The following is a 14,942-nucleotide window of genomic DNA, read 5'->3' as shown; positions in this document are numbered from 1 at the left end:
TAAACCAAAATGTTCATCAATGGAGATGTTCGAAAACTGAGGTACCACTGTATATGGAAATACTATTGATTTTTTGTATGTTTATCCTGTATCCTGCAGCCTCACTTATTAGGTGTAGTAGGGTTTTTTGTATGTTTGTTTATTTGTGTGTTTGTTTGTAGTTTCCTTGGATTTTCTGCACAATCAATGTCATTTGCAAATAAGGACAGTTTTATGTCTTCCTTTCTTAGCTGTATGCCTTTTATTTCCTTTTCTTGCCTTATTACAATGCTTAGAACTTGCTAGAACATCCAGCACTATGCTGACTACGTCCCAGAGTTATTAAGGGAAGTGTTTTATTTTTAAGTCCTTGAGTTTCATAACCTTTGTTACTCATTTCTTATTTTATTTCATTTTGATCAGAGAAAGCTGATGGAATATTTTATAACTAAGTCTTTCACATGAAAGACAATGAATTAAGTAAATTCTCCTTCTCCCGACTCCCCTATCTACTAGGCAGTGTTCATTAGCAGAAGCTGGGATTTTAGACTCAAATGGATCATGAAGTTATTTTTATACCATATTACCTTTCATCCACAAATATTTTTGACATCTGCCACTTCTTTTACTTTATTAGGAAGCCCTTATTTTTAGAAGAGTTTAAGGTTCACAGTAAAACTGAAGGAAAGATATGGAGACTTCCCCCCAGCCCTGCCCCACACGTGCTCAGCCTCTCTTACGCACATCTCCTGCCAGAGTGGCACGTCTGTTACAAGTGAGGAAGCTTCTGCCATCTATTATTTTAATATGAGACTCCGACTAACTATTTGGACTCAGTGTTATGTTTAATTACTCAGTGTTATGTTTAATTACAGTGTTATGTTTAATCCCAGTTCCTCTCCACTGTAACGTTTCCATTCTTAAATTCCTAAGAGTGGATCTTCTCTCCGTCACATAGAGGACACCATCAAATAACTCTTTCATTGCTGGTAGATTTCCAGAGCCTTTTTATACCAGAAAAACTGTCTCCCTGTTGCCTTCAGGCACAAAGGACAGCGTGACTGAGAATGAAACAGGTACCTTCTAACATTTCCCCTTGGAACTCGAGATGAAGCCACATTATCTTACGTACGACGTGACTCACTGCAAATATATAGGCAAGCCCTGTATTTGCCAAAAGCTCGGTCCTGCTCTCTTCCCACATTAGTGATGGTCAAACCCCTTTCTCACACCAAGGGTGGAGGGCAGGATCCTGTGCCCAGCAGGCACTCATCCACTGCAGCTCCGCTGACCTGAAACAGATTCTGCTCTCTCCTCTACTCCCCGGTTCTCTGGTCCCAGGGTGCACCCACCCCTTTGGTCTCTCCTTTGCAAGCCACACACGCAAGGCTCCGTGCGCCACCCACGTGTCCCCACACAAACCAGTGCAGAAGTCCAGTGCCTCCCTCCCCTTCCTCTGGGAATGCACGGAGGACGGCTGGGCCTGTAAGAAGCTTCTGGTCATCTCAGAAAGAGATTCTTGAGCAGCAGAGGGCTGATTCTCACTTGGCACAAACTGGGGTCTCAGTCCAGGAACCGGACAGTGGAAGGGAGACTCTAGGTTTTTCTCCTGTTTCCAGTTGGTCTCTGTTTCAGAAGCGAGGCTTGGAGTGAGTGGACCCGACCCAGCCCCATCTGCCTTACAGTGAAGAGGGATTCCACTGAGATGCCAACAACTGGTTACCTGTTTTCAGTGTTGTCCCCAGTGTCCCTCCCATTTTGTATCCCCAGGCGCGGGAGGACAAAGTTGGAAATGCTGCATCTGGGGCCTCATAACCAAATGTGACCATCAACCCACGCCAAGGCGAAATCTTGACTTGGAATCACAGCGCTTTCAGTGTTGACACAGCTGCCGACGTTAAAGCTGTGGTCCTACTGTGTGTCCTGTCAGAGGGTGTCCTCTACAGTGACTCCCCCAGAACGGCGGTTCTCAAAGTCCACTGTACAGAAGTGTCTGCCGAGGGGCTTAATAAGAGTAGACCAGGTTCCACCCCAAACATTCTGACGGAGTCCAGTATCTGCATTTTTAACAAATATCGGGGGTGCATGCGGGTGGTCCAACAGCAGCCCTCGGAGGACTGCAGCACCAGAAGGCACCAGAAGCATCTCCTCTGAGGCCTCAGACATGAACCTTTCCACAGCCCTAGCTGATGCTTCCCCCAAGCCACACGGAAAGAAGCAAATGAAACCCTGAGCCTGCGCAGTGCCCGGAGCACAGGTGCCTTCCCAGAATCCCTCACTGCTGCTTAGGCTCCGGCAAACACCCTTCCACCAGGGAATAGCCCATGGGGGGATTCTACACCTGGATTTCTACACACCTGAGATTAGATATTTACCACGCTGTCCATCAGGGCACTGGCCATAATGGCCCCAGACTGGAAATAATCTAACGTCCACCGCTAGAGGACTGGTTGAATCAATGATGAATCGGCCACACAACGGAATACTTTGCATCTATATTTTAAAGCATAAGGGAGGTGTCTTGGTCTTGACACAGAAAGATCAGCGAGACGTGGGTGAGGGGGTAGGAGGGAGTGATTCAGTCCATCAAGGCTGGCCTGGCGTGAGCCCACGCCAGTGAGGACCCCAACAAGTCAGGAGGAGCCCCAGCTATTACACCGCACCAGCCCTCCGCACCAACATTAGTAGGAAGCAAAGTGGAGAACATGTGCTGTGTGTACGATGCCATCTTTCCCCATGAAAACAACGGGAGTGGGAGAAAAAAATTTCTAGAAGAACACCCAAAAAAAGGGTGAGAAGTGGGTGGAAGGACAGAAGTGAATGAGAGACTTTAAAACTGCATACGGCCTTGTATTTTTTGAACCATGTGAAGATATTCCCCCAAAATGACATCTTAAAACACTCTAACCTTTTTTTATAATTTAAGACATGTTTGCTGTGGAGGAGGGATGTATATGCCCAAGGCTGACGTGACTGCATTTTAATGTTATATTCCTTTTGGGTCTCTGCAGTTTGGTATTTCTCCAATGTGCCCACTGGGAAGCAGTAAGGGGGTGGGAGTCGGGGGGCGGTGAGCCTGCCTCTTTTGTTAAGTGGCTATGACGCAACCAGAGCGGCTCAAAGGCTGATTGCATCGTGCTTTACAGGAAGTGGGGGTTGTCGCCCCACGGGCTTCCAAGCCCTGCGACTCTTTGAATCACCTGAGCAGCTTTTAATAAAGGCTGATGCTCGGGCCCCGCCCCCAGATATTCTGATTGAATAGGTTTGAGGCAGGGCCAGGGCCCTGGGACTTTCAAAAGCTCCCCAGGTCAACCTAATGTGCAGCCGCGAGTGACAACCTGCTGATCTGGCATCTCTGGAGCGAGGTTCCCAATCCAAATGTACAAACGTGTCCTCCAGGTGACTGCGTTCAGCCAGGTGTGTGACCAGCGGTCCCAGGCCTGCCTGCCTCCTCTTCCCCAGCCGTCACCACGCTCATGCAGGGACTCAAGTATTTGCAAAGGCCGGGTTCAGACAAGAGAAACCAACTCTGTGCAAGAAGTAAGAACCCCGTTTTCTAACGGAAATCAAACACGGGTATTCCTGCGTCTGGCCCCCACTCCTACCACACCCGTTTCTTCCTCCTCTTTCCTCCCCACTGACACACAACCAACCTGAAGGGCGTCTATCAGAAATCACACTGACAAGCAACCAGGGCTCACATCCCAGCCTCCAGGACCCCCCACACCACCACCCCAGGAACAAACAGGCCCGGAGGGAGAAGGCACACACACACAGACGCGTCCGACTTCTAACCTGAGGTGCGTGACGGTCCAAGACGGGAAACATTTTATGAATGGAAAATATTTCATAGAGGTGACTATTGTGACAAAGACGAGCAACTCTACCTGAAAGAGCGCGATCCCTAAGAATCAAAAAATAAAGACTATCGTCCTCATAAAATTACCATTAAAATAGTAATTATTCCCCAAAGGAGGTACTCCTGGAACAATTCCACAAGACGTCTCTGCAGACATACCCCGGCCCTGCCCAGCCAGCAAAGCCAGGCCTGCAACTGACAGAGCTTCAGGAAGTTGGAGGAAGCTCCAATGAGTAAAACAACGGGAAGTGGGAGCTTTAATGTCCTAAAAAACCAAAGAAACACTTTTTCCCTGACGTCTAAAAATCAACACTTCTCTTAAAATGTCAAACACATTGGAAGGTAAGGTGTCCCTGAGAGGCTGCGGCAGAATCTCCTCCACACCCCACTGTGTCCACCTGATCCCGTTTCTCCACACGTGACCTAAGTACAGAACGAAAAGCATTTATACTGAAGTGACAGACAGAATCAAGCAAGGCAGGAAGGAAATCCTCCTTTGCTCAAAGGAAAAGTTCCATAAAAAGAAAGTCAAATGGAGGGAGGGACAGACGTATAAATGGATGGACAGATGTTGTATGGATGGGTGGATGATGGATGAATAGGTGTGTGGACAGATGGATGGACAGATAAATGGGTAGATGAATGATGGATGGACGATGGAGGATGGATGGATGGATGGATGGATGGATGGATGGATGGATGGATGATGGAGGATGGATGGATGGATGGAGGATGGATGGATGGATGGATGGATGGATGGATGGATGGATGGAGGATGGATGGATGGATGATGGATGGAGGATGGATGGATGGATGGATGGATGGATGATGGATGATGGATGGATGGAGAATGGATGGATGATGGAGGATGGATGGATGGATGGATGGATGATGGATGGATGGATGGATGGATGGATGGATGGATGATGGATGGATGATGGATGATGGATGATGGATGGATGATGGATAGATGTATGCATTGATGGATGGATGAATGGATGGATGACAAAGGATGGATGGATGATGGATGGATGGATAGATGGATGGATAAAGAATGGATGGATGGATGATGGACGGACAGATGGACATCAGCTGGTGCAACTTGCAAAGTCAGAGCTCTATAAACCAGGCTATAAAGCCAAAGCTGAAGATCTTCATGTGGAAAAGTGCTAATTTTCTGCTTTAAACGATTATTTTCCCCAACTGTACATGCTCTTTCGCCTCATTTTCCTCCCTAATCTCCAAATCATGAAGCCTAACTATATCAATTACAACGTTTTTGGCTTCAATGAACAGAACATCCAACTAAAATTTGTTGCTTAAACAAGAGGCTTCTCAATAAATCTTAGACACACAAAAAATTTGACGCAGGAGATTCCTGGGCTGCAGGAGTGACTCAAGGAGGCTGGCACGCTTGGTCGGTGTCACTGCAATTCCAGGCATCTGTTTGTAGTGACAAAGAGGTCCCCCATTATATTCACATTTGACAACCTCTTTCGAAGGGGTTGGGATGAATAAAGCGTTCTCCTGTCTTACACTGGCCACAACCGAGTCCCGAGGCCATGGCTAGACCAGTCAGTGAAAAGGGAAACAGAACTGTCATGACCACCCCTACTTTGTCCCTTGGGCACACTGTCATTAAACGAGAACCAAAAAGATGGGCCAACCTCATCTTCTACAGCCTCTGTTCCCACCCCAAATCCTGGATACCTGCTCTCAGAACTGCACCCTAATAAGCGCCCCCCGTATGCCTTCCAGATGGTCCAACAACCTCATTCCTTTGTGGCCAAGCTTCCCTGCTTCACCTCCTCAGCCTCTGGGAACTTGGGATTGGAAACGACAGAACCCAATGAACACTCACTCAAGCAAAGAAACACGTTTGTTCTAAGGAAACGAGGTCTCCCCCAGCAACCAGGAGCAGGAACTGTGGTTTGGCTTCAGTGCAGAATCACCAGGAACCACGGCAGCCACCTCCATCTCTGGCCCACACGACCTCTGAGCCTGGCCCTCTGGCCCTCTGTCACCCTGCCACCGCGCTTTCTCTGCTACTGGGTGCACAGGACGGAGTCCCTGAGATGGCACACCCTCCCGTCTGGTGTGGGTGGAGGCTGGCTGGCATTGCCATGCGATGTCCAAGTCTCCAGACAAAGATTTGGAAGCCACGCCTGGTCCATGAGCCTGGGGCAGAAACGCCAGGGGACATAGTTCAAATGTGGAAGCTACGGACCACACCTTGGGGCCTGTTGCCCAAAATGTAGGGCATCAGAGGCGCCCAAGTCACCCAAGAGGTTGTACAAACTCTCTTTGAAGGAACCTCTCCTGAAACATCAGCCTCCAAGAGAGCAGCCCTGTCTCTCAGCAGGTAGCGGAGCTGGACAGGAGGGAAGAAGCCATCGGATTCAGAGGACGTCTCGCCTGGCAGCCGTCCTCCCGGCTTGGCCTCAGCCTGGCTCCTTCCCCGGTCCCTTCTCACAGCCTCACACCCACCTAACGACACTCGTCCTCACGTTCAGCACCTCCGTCTGGGCCCCTCTGTGCCAAAACGCTTTCCCACACAGGGGTCCCTGTCTTCCAGCTCACTCTCCACGCACGTGTCTCCCTCCGAAGTGAGCTGGGTCTATTTTAAACCCCTGTAACTTGTCTGCCATCTGTCTCGTCTGGAGGCCTCGTGGTCTGTGAGCGGAGAATAGAACCGAATGAGGAAACCCGGAAAGTGAAGTGTGGTTGAGGTCCCACCCTTCGCTACAGAACCCTGGGACAATCCTGGCATCCTTCCCGCAGCCACAGTGGGGAACGGTTCAGGAATCAACGGCTTCCTTTACTTCTCAGACCAGACGTTCCCTGTGTTCTGGGGGAACCACCCGTGCCAGACCCGGAACCCTCAAATCCATCTTTGGGCATGGAGGCTTGGGAATGGTTACCACGGCAACCGGCTCGGCCCCAGGCTTTCTGAACCATCCTGTGCCAGGCGCCCACCTCTGGGAGCTTCAGATGGCTTCAGCCATGACGAGGCATCTGCTCATCGTCCCAAGGTCAGCCTATGACATCGTCCAGGTGTGTCTCTAAGATGGACACAGAACCTCCCCCGTGACGTCGTGAGAATCGGCTCCGTGCTAACCGCGAATCACACTAATAACCACTGTCTGTGGTTCGGGCGCTGTGCTAAGAGCTTTGCCTCTAATTCATTCAGAGCTTCCCGAGAGGCCCATCGTAAGCACTACATGTTTTCGCTGGGAAACCTAACGACAACGGTAAAGTAGAAGGAAGAAATCTAGAGAGACAGGCACGGAAAGCCAGATTTAACTCCTTTCCTAGACTCTGCAGACAAGGCACTGAAATGCTCTTCAACAGAGCAGGTCCCTACATTCAAGTGGGGAAACAGCAACCGCCTGGAACACCTGCCCACCCCCACGAAGCGCGCTGCCTCGGGCATTAGGAAGCCTGGACCCATCGCCAGTCCCCCACACACTTCCTGCCATCTTTCCTCAAGCTGTTTTCTTCCCCCAGAGGAAAGCTTCCCACATCCAGAAGACACCAGCTGGCTGGGAGGCAGCTGCCTTCCGTGGAAGGAGAGTTACTGGGTCTGACAGCCACATGAATCTCTACAAATCCCGTTTCAACCACTGCAGATGGCCAACAGACGCACGATGGATGCAAACCGTTCCCGGAGATTCCGGGGGAGGGGGCCACCAGGGGACGTCACATTTCACAGGACCCTGTCCCCTACCATCTGGTCGGTGCTGGTCGCCTCACTGCCTCCCTCTGGATAGTCTCGGGAACCCCAACACCCTTCTCCTACTTTGCAGAGGAGTCAGCCTCTCCCTCTGAAACACAGGTACCTGCAGAGAGGGAATTCCACCCTCTCCTGAAGGTGTTATCAAAGTGTCAAAATGTTTTTCCAGACAAAAACAGGTCCCTTCCAAAAAGAAACCGGAGCAATTCATGTTTTCTCCAAGAGAGTTTTAGGAGGCATACGATACGCCAGGCCCCCGTTCTGGGCTCTGAGGCTCCAGAAGTGAACAAGCTGTGAAGATGACACAATGGTCTCCGTGTGTCATAGACAGGTCGACCGTGTATAAATTATTAGGACGTTACCACGTATTGGGGGCGGTTTCTGTATTCAAGACACTGCTGAGTACTTTGCTTGCTAAACATTATCTTCCTTCCTCACAACCCCGTGGGAAATAGTTCGTTCCCATTTGACAGATGAGAAAACTGAGGCTCAGTAAGTAACCTGCCCGAGACCACAGAGCTAGGAAGCAGTGGAGGGCAACTCAACCCCAGCTCTGCCTGCTTCAGAAGTTCATGCTTTCAGCAGCAGCTCTGGAGGCCACATCAGCCTCCAGTTACTAATTGCGCAATAAGTCCCCGTGCGTCCATAATGGGCCCAAACTCGCAGTATGGTGCTCAAAGCTTTGCTACTAGTTTCTATGCGATTTCCCACACATGTGTTTCAGCCACCTCGAGTCAGCCACGGTGAAGGGCTGTGTTCCTGAACACAGCCCTCAGAATTTCCTTCGTCTGGGCCATTCCCTCGTGCAACGGCCACATGGAATCTGCCTCCCTCCTTCTCCTGCATTCTGAAACACCAGCTCCGTCTGACCAACGGGCCCCCTCAAAACTCGATACAAACATCACCCTCTTAGTTTTGCTTCTGAGAAAAGAGCAACTATGATATAATTCACGTCCTATGCCAGGCCAGAGGACCAAATCAAATCACGTATTGAGGTTATTGTTCTAGGCTGGTCTGTTTTTTTTCAAATTCATCTTCTCCAGGAAGCCCTCCCAGTCTTGCTAAGAGGTGTTTTCCAGCCTAACTTGCCCCAGCCCTGAGGGGACAGCTTTCTGCCCCTCCCAGGGATCGCTTCTTCCATGATGCCCGGTCCCATCCGAGGGTCCCGACATCCCACTTCCCACAGCACCTTGCACAAGCTCTTGCTCAATCAATGTCTGCAGAAAGAATTCTGCTCGTGCTTTCATTTCTACACATTTCAACATTTCCAAAGCCAGTGTCCCCAGCTGGGGACCCACTTCTCTTCTCAGCAGAACCCACGTGGGCCCGTGGGGGAAGCTCACTCACTGCAGTTCTGACTGGCAGGATCCCTGAGAAGCCACTGAGTCCCAAATCTCTGTCCTGAGCCCAGAGCCACGCCCTGGGTCCCAGGTCGCAAGGTCCACCTGCCAACCGGTCTGTGCCACGTGGACACCAGCTAAAGGGGGGACTCAGAATTCCCTCAGTGCATGGTCCTCTTCCCGTGGTCCCCATCTCTGGGGACCAACCCACCGAGTCCCCACACCCAGTCTCCACATGTCTCAGTAACACTCTCTCCGCTCCTCAGCCACCTGTCCCTGCTCACTGCATCCAGGGGACCTCATGTCCTACCTACACTCCTACAGGGGCCCCCGGCCCTGGTCCCTTCCCCCAGCCCTGCCACCTGGAAATTCACCTTCAGCCACAGCCAGAGTGGTTTCTAAAAGGCCAATCTGATCATGTGATGCTTTATTTTTAAAAAAAAGACATCTGCGCCCTCAGAATAACATTTACACCTTTCATCCGACAGATGAGCCATTTAGGATCAGACTCCTGCCTTCCTCTCCCGAACCACGTGCCCCAACCCGCACCCCTGGAAACATACAAACACCGACGCTCTGTGCCAGCGAGGCGAACGGACTGGGGTCCCTTGGTCCTCGGTGCCTGGGCACACACTGGTCCCCTGCCTGGAGCCCCTGTCTCCTGTTTTCCATGTCCCCTCTTACTGGTTAAACCTATCATCTTTGAGGCTGGGCTGCGAAACCATTTAGTGCCAAAACGTTCCTGATTCCGTCGGTCAGGTGCCCCCCCAACTCTGCGGCCCGGGGACCCGGCACCTACAGCGATCACAGCACCGCGGCACCTTATCGGCGGCAGCCTGGTTATTTGTCTGCGTTCTTCGCGCGGGGGCGGTGCCAACTGGCCACGCCCGAGCAGCACCTGACACACCAGGTAGTCAGTGCAGACTTTGGTGGATAAACAAAAAACGAATGTGTGCATCAGGGCTCTGGAGAGAACCGCTGACAGAGCTGCAGTACTCCTGCGACGCAGCGTTTGGAGGCCTGGAGCTGCCTGGCAGACCGGAAGCCCTCGGTGAAGTGCTGAAGCAGCCTTCACACCTGGGGGAGGGAGACAGGGCACCTCCCGCGGGATTTAGCATCACAGGGCTGGCAGGACAGTGACAAGAGCCGAGTCCTTGGCACGCCACGGAAACTGTGGGAGTGCGAGCCCTCCTTCCAAGGGAAGAGCCAACCTAAGAACACTCATCGTGGTTCGTGTTCCAGGGACAAGGGAGCAGGATGGGCGCGAAGCATCCATGGCCGGGGGGCAGGTCCTACAGAGTGAAACGGCGAAGCCGAGCCTGTGCCCGTGGTGGCCCACTGAGACCCCCGGGCAAAGGCTGAGGCCCCAGGAAAGCACCCCAGGCAGAGATTTTACAACGACAAAGAGCCCACAAAGGGACAATTTCATTTCACAGCTTTCCTAATTTGGACACTTTCCATTCCATTCCCTTTGCCCCCCACCTCTCAACGTCCTTCCAGAAGCTGCACTATGTCTGTCTCCCATTGAGGACTCAGGGTTGGAGGTAAATTAGAAGGGGTTAAGTAACAATATCCAACATGTACTAAGTGGTGGTCAGGTTCGGCCTGCAAGGCCTTGTCTAACGGACTGCAAAACGGGCCAAAGAAATAGCCAACCAACAGTAGCCTGTTCCATCGCCTGCCCCAGAACCAGAAGGAGCAGCCGGATGGGCGTCAGGAGCCGATGCGTTTTCGAATCAGGATCTAGAGACATCACGGTGTATTAGGAAGTAACAAAACCAACATGAATGTCCGAGTCCGAAAATTAATTAATTCCACGTGTCAGTAGAGGGAACAGAAAGGGGTTAACAAGAGAAACACAGAAGTCCTGTGGCCTGGAGGTGCCCAGGTCAAAGGTTCTGCTTCTCCCCTCCACCTGAGCACAGGGCAGCATGACGCCTGCCTGCCCCCTGAGCTCAGACGCGGCCAGGCATCTCGCTTCGGCCGAGGACACGTGTTTGGCAGTGCTGGGTTCTTCGGGGAGAGCTTCAAGAGCCGCTGCAAGACTTGCCGAGGTCCCCTTTCCGTCCCCAACGATGATGGACGCGTGCTTCACATTGGGGCATCTGTTGGCTGGGTTCCTTTTGTGACCAGTGAGCAGGCCCACCCCGCCCCTCCCACTCAGGCCAAACCAGGCCGGTGACCGTGGTTGGGACGAGAAACAAAGCCAGGAACTACAGACGCCAACCCCAGCTCAGTTTCAGGAGAAGCTCTGTCATTACCAGAGCTGTCCAAGCACCTGAGCCGGAGAGCAGGTAGTTAGCAAACGGAAGATTGGACGATCGCAGCCATGTGCTATGAAGGGGGTTCACGCATTACGGGGTACAGAGTGCCCAGTTCACCTTGTTTTGGTAGCAACACCACACATCCTTCTGAAGAACGATCCCATCCCACTCTCGCCCAAATAATTCCACCCTGACCTTCAAAGAGGGCACAAGGTTAGCCAATCAGAGCACTGCTTTCCCACCGGCCCTGGCAGCCAGTGAGCTCCAACTCCAGAGATGGAGGTGCTCTTGCATGAGTGAAACGAGGGGAGAACATCCACAGACATCTTGCCATAGAAGTGAAGCCTCTTCTGTCTGAGAATGGGGTCAACAGAGAGAGAGAAAGCGTGTCCTGGTAACATCATCAGCCCCTGGATCAAACTATACTGAAGAAAGATACTCTCGGACTTCTCGGCTTTATGAAGAAATGAATTCCCTTCCGGATTCAGCTAGCTTGAGTTTCCTGTCGCCTGTAACCAAGATTCCTGCCTCAGACAAAGGGGAGCTGGAATGAATGCATTTGAAGGTTCCATGCCACCGTGAGATTTAAGAGTCAGATGTCAGCTTTAGCTAGCCACCTTCAGCATTAAAAGGCATAGGTAGTTAGGAGAAAGAAGAAGGAAGGATGGAGGAAGAGAGGAAGGGGAAGGAGAAGGAGAAGGAGAAGGAGAAGGAGAAGGAGAAGGAGAAGGAGAAGGAGAAGGAGAAGGAGAAGGAGAAGGAGAAGGAGAAGGAGAAGGAGGAGAGATTAGTCCACAGAGCAGGCAGGTCCCGTTAGATTGGTCAGGTTTGGACGAATCTAAACCGCGTCTGCCAGCACTGGCTACCTGGCACAAATGGCTGCCCTCCGATGCTGGCCGAGGCGGGTGCTCCTGTGGACACCAGCACCACCCCACCGCGGAGCCAGAACTGTAAAGCCAAATGCATCTCCGGACCCCTCGGATGGCTGCGGCCTTGGGTTGTGGTGGCAGGAGCTGGCGGGGCGAAAACCCTGGGGCACAGTGGTTTGCTGCGGTTCTGCCTGAGAGCGTGTTGTGGAAGCAAAAGTGTCATTCAGAGAGAAGACAAGCGAAGTTTCCGCCGATTGTGCTCTCAGGAGCAGCGGTCAGTGTATGACCTTCCATATTGTCTCAGTCCAAAGGTATCATGTCCTCACCTGACCACCTGAGGGTTTAACTGAGCAGTTCTGCTAAGTTAAGTTTGTGTCTGTCCTTTGAAAGGCTCTAACGGAGTATAGATGAGAAGCTGCAGACTGCCAGTCTGCAGACACCTTTGGTTGGGGCCACGACGTGTCTTTTTTTAAAAAATGAAATTTTGCATGAACTCCAGATCCCAGGCTCGTCTTGAAACCCTGACAGGGCCGGCAGCCGCCCTGGGCTCACGTCCCAGAGAGCAGAGCTTACAATGGGGTGCCCCTTTCACAAGGCGCCCACTGTCCGGTTCAACAGGGGCCCCCACTATCCCTGTTTTACACTCCGCCCTCTTCCCTCATGAGGTCTCCTGCCTGGATCTTGTAAGATTGGGGTTCACAACCCTGTTACACTTATGTATGCATCCACAGATTAATGAGAACATGTCATTTTACTCAGCCCATGTCTTTTTTGAATACTGAATTTCAATGTTTTCATCTTCCAACAGTATCCCGGCTCCACAGCACCAAACCCCTCAGGCTGCGATTAACCAGGACCGGCCAGGCCCCCAAGCCTCTGCTCCTACATCCCGCCAGCCTGCCCCGCCCTTTCCCTAAGCCTTTGCTGACTGGAATCCAACTGAACCTGCTAGATTGCACTCAAATGCCTTCTTCCTGCGAAGCCCGCCCAAGAATTCTGGCTCCGAGCGACTGGTTCCCTTCTGCCATCCTCCCAATATGAGGGCATATCACATCTCAGCCCCACTCGGCATTAGTTTTATGGTGACCAGGCTGTGTCCTTGTGGCTCTCCAAGGACAAAGACTAAGTCTCCAGCACCTCAATGACTTACTCACTCACCAGGTGCCAGCATTTTTCCTGCCTTTTCTCATGTAAACCCTACCATAACCCCGAGGTCCTATCATGCTCCCATCTGAAAGATGGGAAAACTGAGGCTTCAAGAGACTCCAAGTCCAAGAGCGGTTTCCTTAACCACTATGCTCTCTGAGCACTGCCCCCAATTTCTGCCACCATACGACCCAGCAATCCTACTGTGGAAGGACTGCTTTCCTTCTTCCGTCCCTTCCCCGGGCTCTGCCCCAGCCCTGAGGGGCCTGCAACAGGCTCTCACCCACTCCTGTCCCCGACAGCTCAGAGAACGCCACTGCTCCCACACGCCGCCTGACAGACGAGCTGGGTAACCGTCCCTCATCACATGGGCCTTCCCAGCAGCTCTGCTTCCTTCTGAAACTCCATTAAATTGTCCCATTAGTGTCAAGAAAGGAAGATGCATGATACTTTTATGAATTTCCTTTTTTAAGGCAAGTCATCTTCAGAACTGTGCTCATGCTGACTGCTTCCAGAATGTTCGAGGTTATTTGGGGCCAGAACTTAACGGGCAGAAAACCACAAAATCCATCTAAATGCCAGAGTTTATCCCCATTGATGTGCCTGAATCAATACAGACGTGATAACGCAAAATCATGGAGGTTGACTCGAGCAGACCTTTCTCCAAACATGATAAACAGACGGTCAACAAGCTCATGAAAAGATACTCAGCGTGACTCATCAGTAGGCGAATGCAGACCCAAACCCCAACGAGATACCATCTCACACCCATTAGCAGGGCTACCATAAAAAACGAAAAACAAAACAAAACAAAAAAACCAGAATAACGAGTACTGACGAGGCTGTGGAGAAACTGGGACCCTCACACACTGCGGGTGGGAAAGCAAACTGGTGCTGTCGCTCTGGAAAACAGTCTGGAGGTTGCTCAAAATGTTAAAACTAGAACTACCGTGCAATCCAGCAATCGAGCCCACTCCTGGGTATAAACCCAAAAGAATTAAAAGCAGGGCTTGAAGCGATATTTGTACCCCCTTGTTCACAAGGGCCAAAGGTTTCAGAAGCGACCTAGGTACCCGTCAATAGATGAGTAGAGAAGCGAAAAGTGCTATATACATAGGACAGAAAATCACGCGGTCTTAGAAAGGAAGGAAATTCTGACGCGTGCTACAACACATCATGCTGAGTGAAATAAGCCAGCCCCCAAAACACAAGTGCTTCTATGCAGGGGCTTCATATCTGCTTGATGGATAACAGAGTCACGTGACATTGTAAAGAAGCACGAGCGAATTTAAACAACACAATGAATGTTTCCCCTTCAAAATTATTCACCTTAGAAAGTTTCATAAAGGACAGCGGGGCTGAATGGAACTCTTGAAGAGGTGCACCAGAAAGGTTTTCACACCACGACACGTTCGTTTGCATAGCACTCTATTCTTCTTCATTTGTAGCCTCTGCACAATTGTAGAGCTGAGTCTCACATGACCCAAGAGGTAGGGAAGGATGTAATTTTCAATTGCTTGATGTGAACTTGAGCTGGCGATCTGTTTCTTTCCCTCCATCCCTCACAAAATAGGCCCCGTAACATTGGAAATGTGGTCACGTGGCGTTGACTGAAATTTAGGGGAAAGTATGAAGTCAGTCCCTTCCAGCGGACCTCGCCTAATCCATCAAACAGATCATGACTTGCTGGGTTTCCATGGAAACCTCTGGGCTTCTCCATCAGCACCAGCCCATTTCCCTGTCCAGCCTGTG

General features: G+C 51.2%; 1 protein-coding gene across 3 annotated transcripts in view; it reads right to left on the bottom strand.

Annotated features, from left to right (window-relative positions):
- The window catches only part of PRKCB (protein kinase C beta), a 233,916-nt gene that overhangs the window by 161,033 nt on the left and 57,941 nt on the right, over nt 1–14,942 (bottom strand). The gene's annotated exons all lie outside the window — the stretch shown is intronic.

This window comes from Rhinolophus ferrumequinum (assembly GCF_004115265.2).
Source record: "Rhinolophus ferrumequinum isolate MPI-CBG mRhiFer1 chromosome 15 unlocalized genomic scaffold, mRhiFer1_v1.p scaffold_54_arrow_ctg1_1, whole genome shotgun sequence".
Lineage (NCBI taxonomy): Eukaryota > Metazoa > Chordata > Mammalia > Chiroptera > Rhinolophidae > Rhinolophus > Rhinolophus ferrumequinum.
The sequence above is the reverse complement of the archived record's forward strand: the minus strand, read 5'-3'. Positions and strand labels throughout refer to the sequence as shown.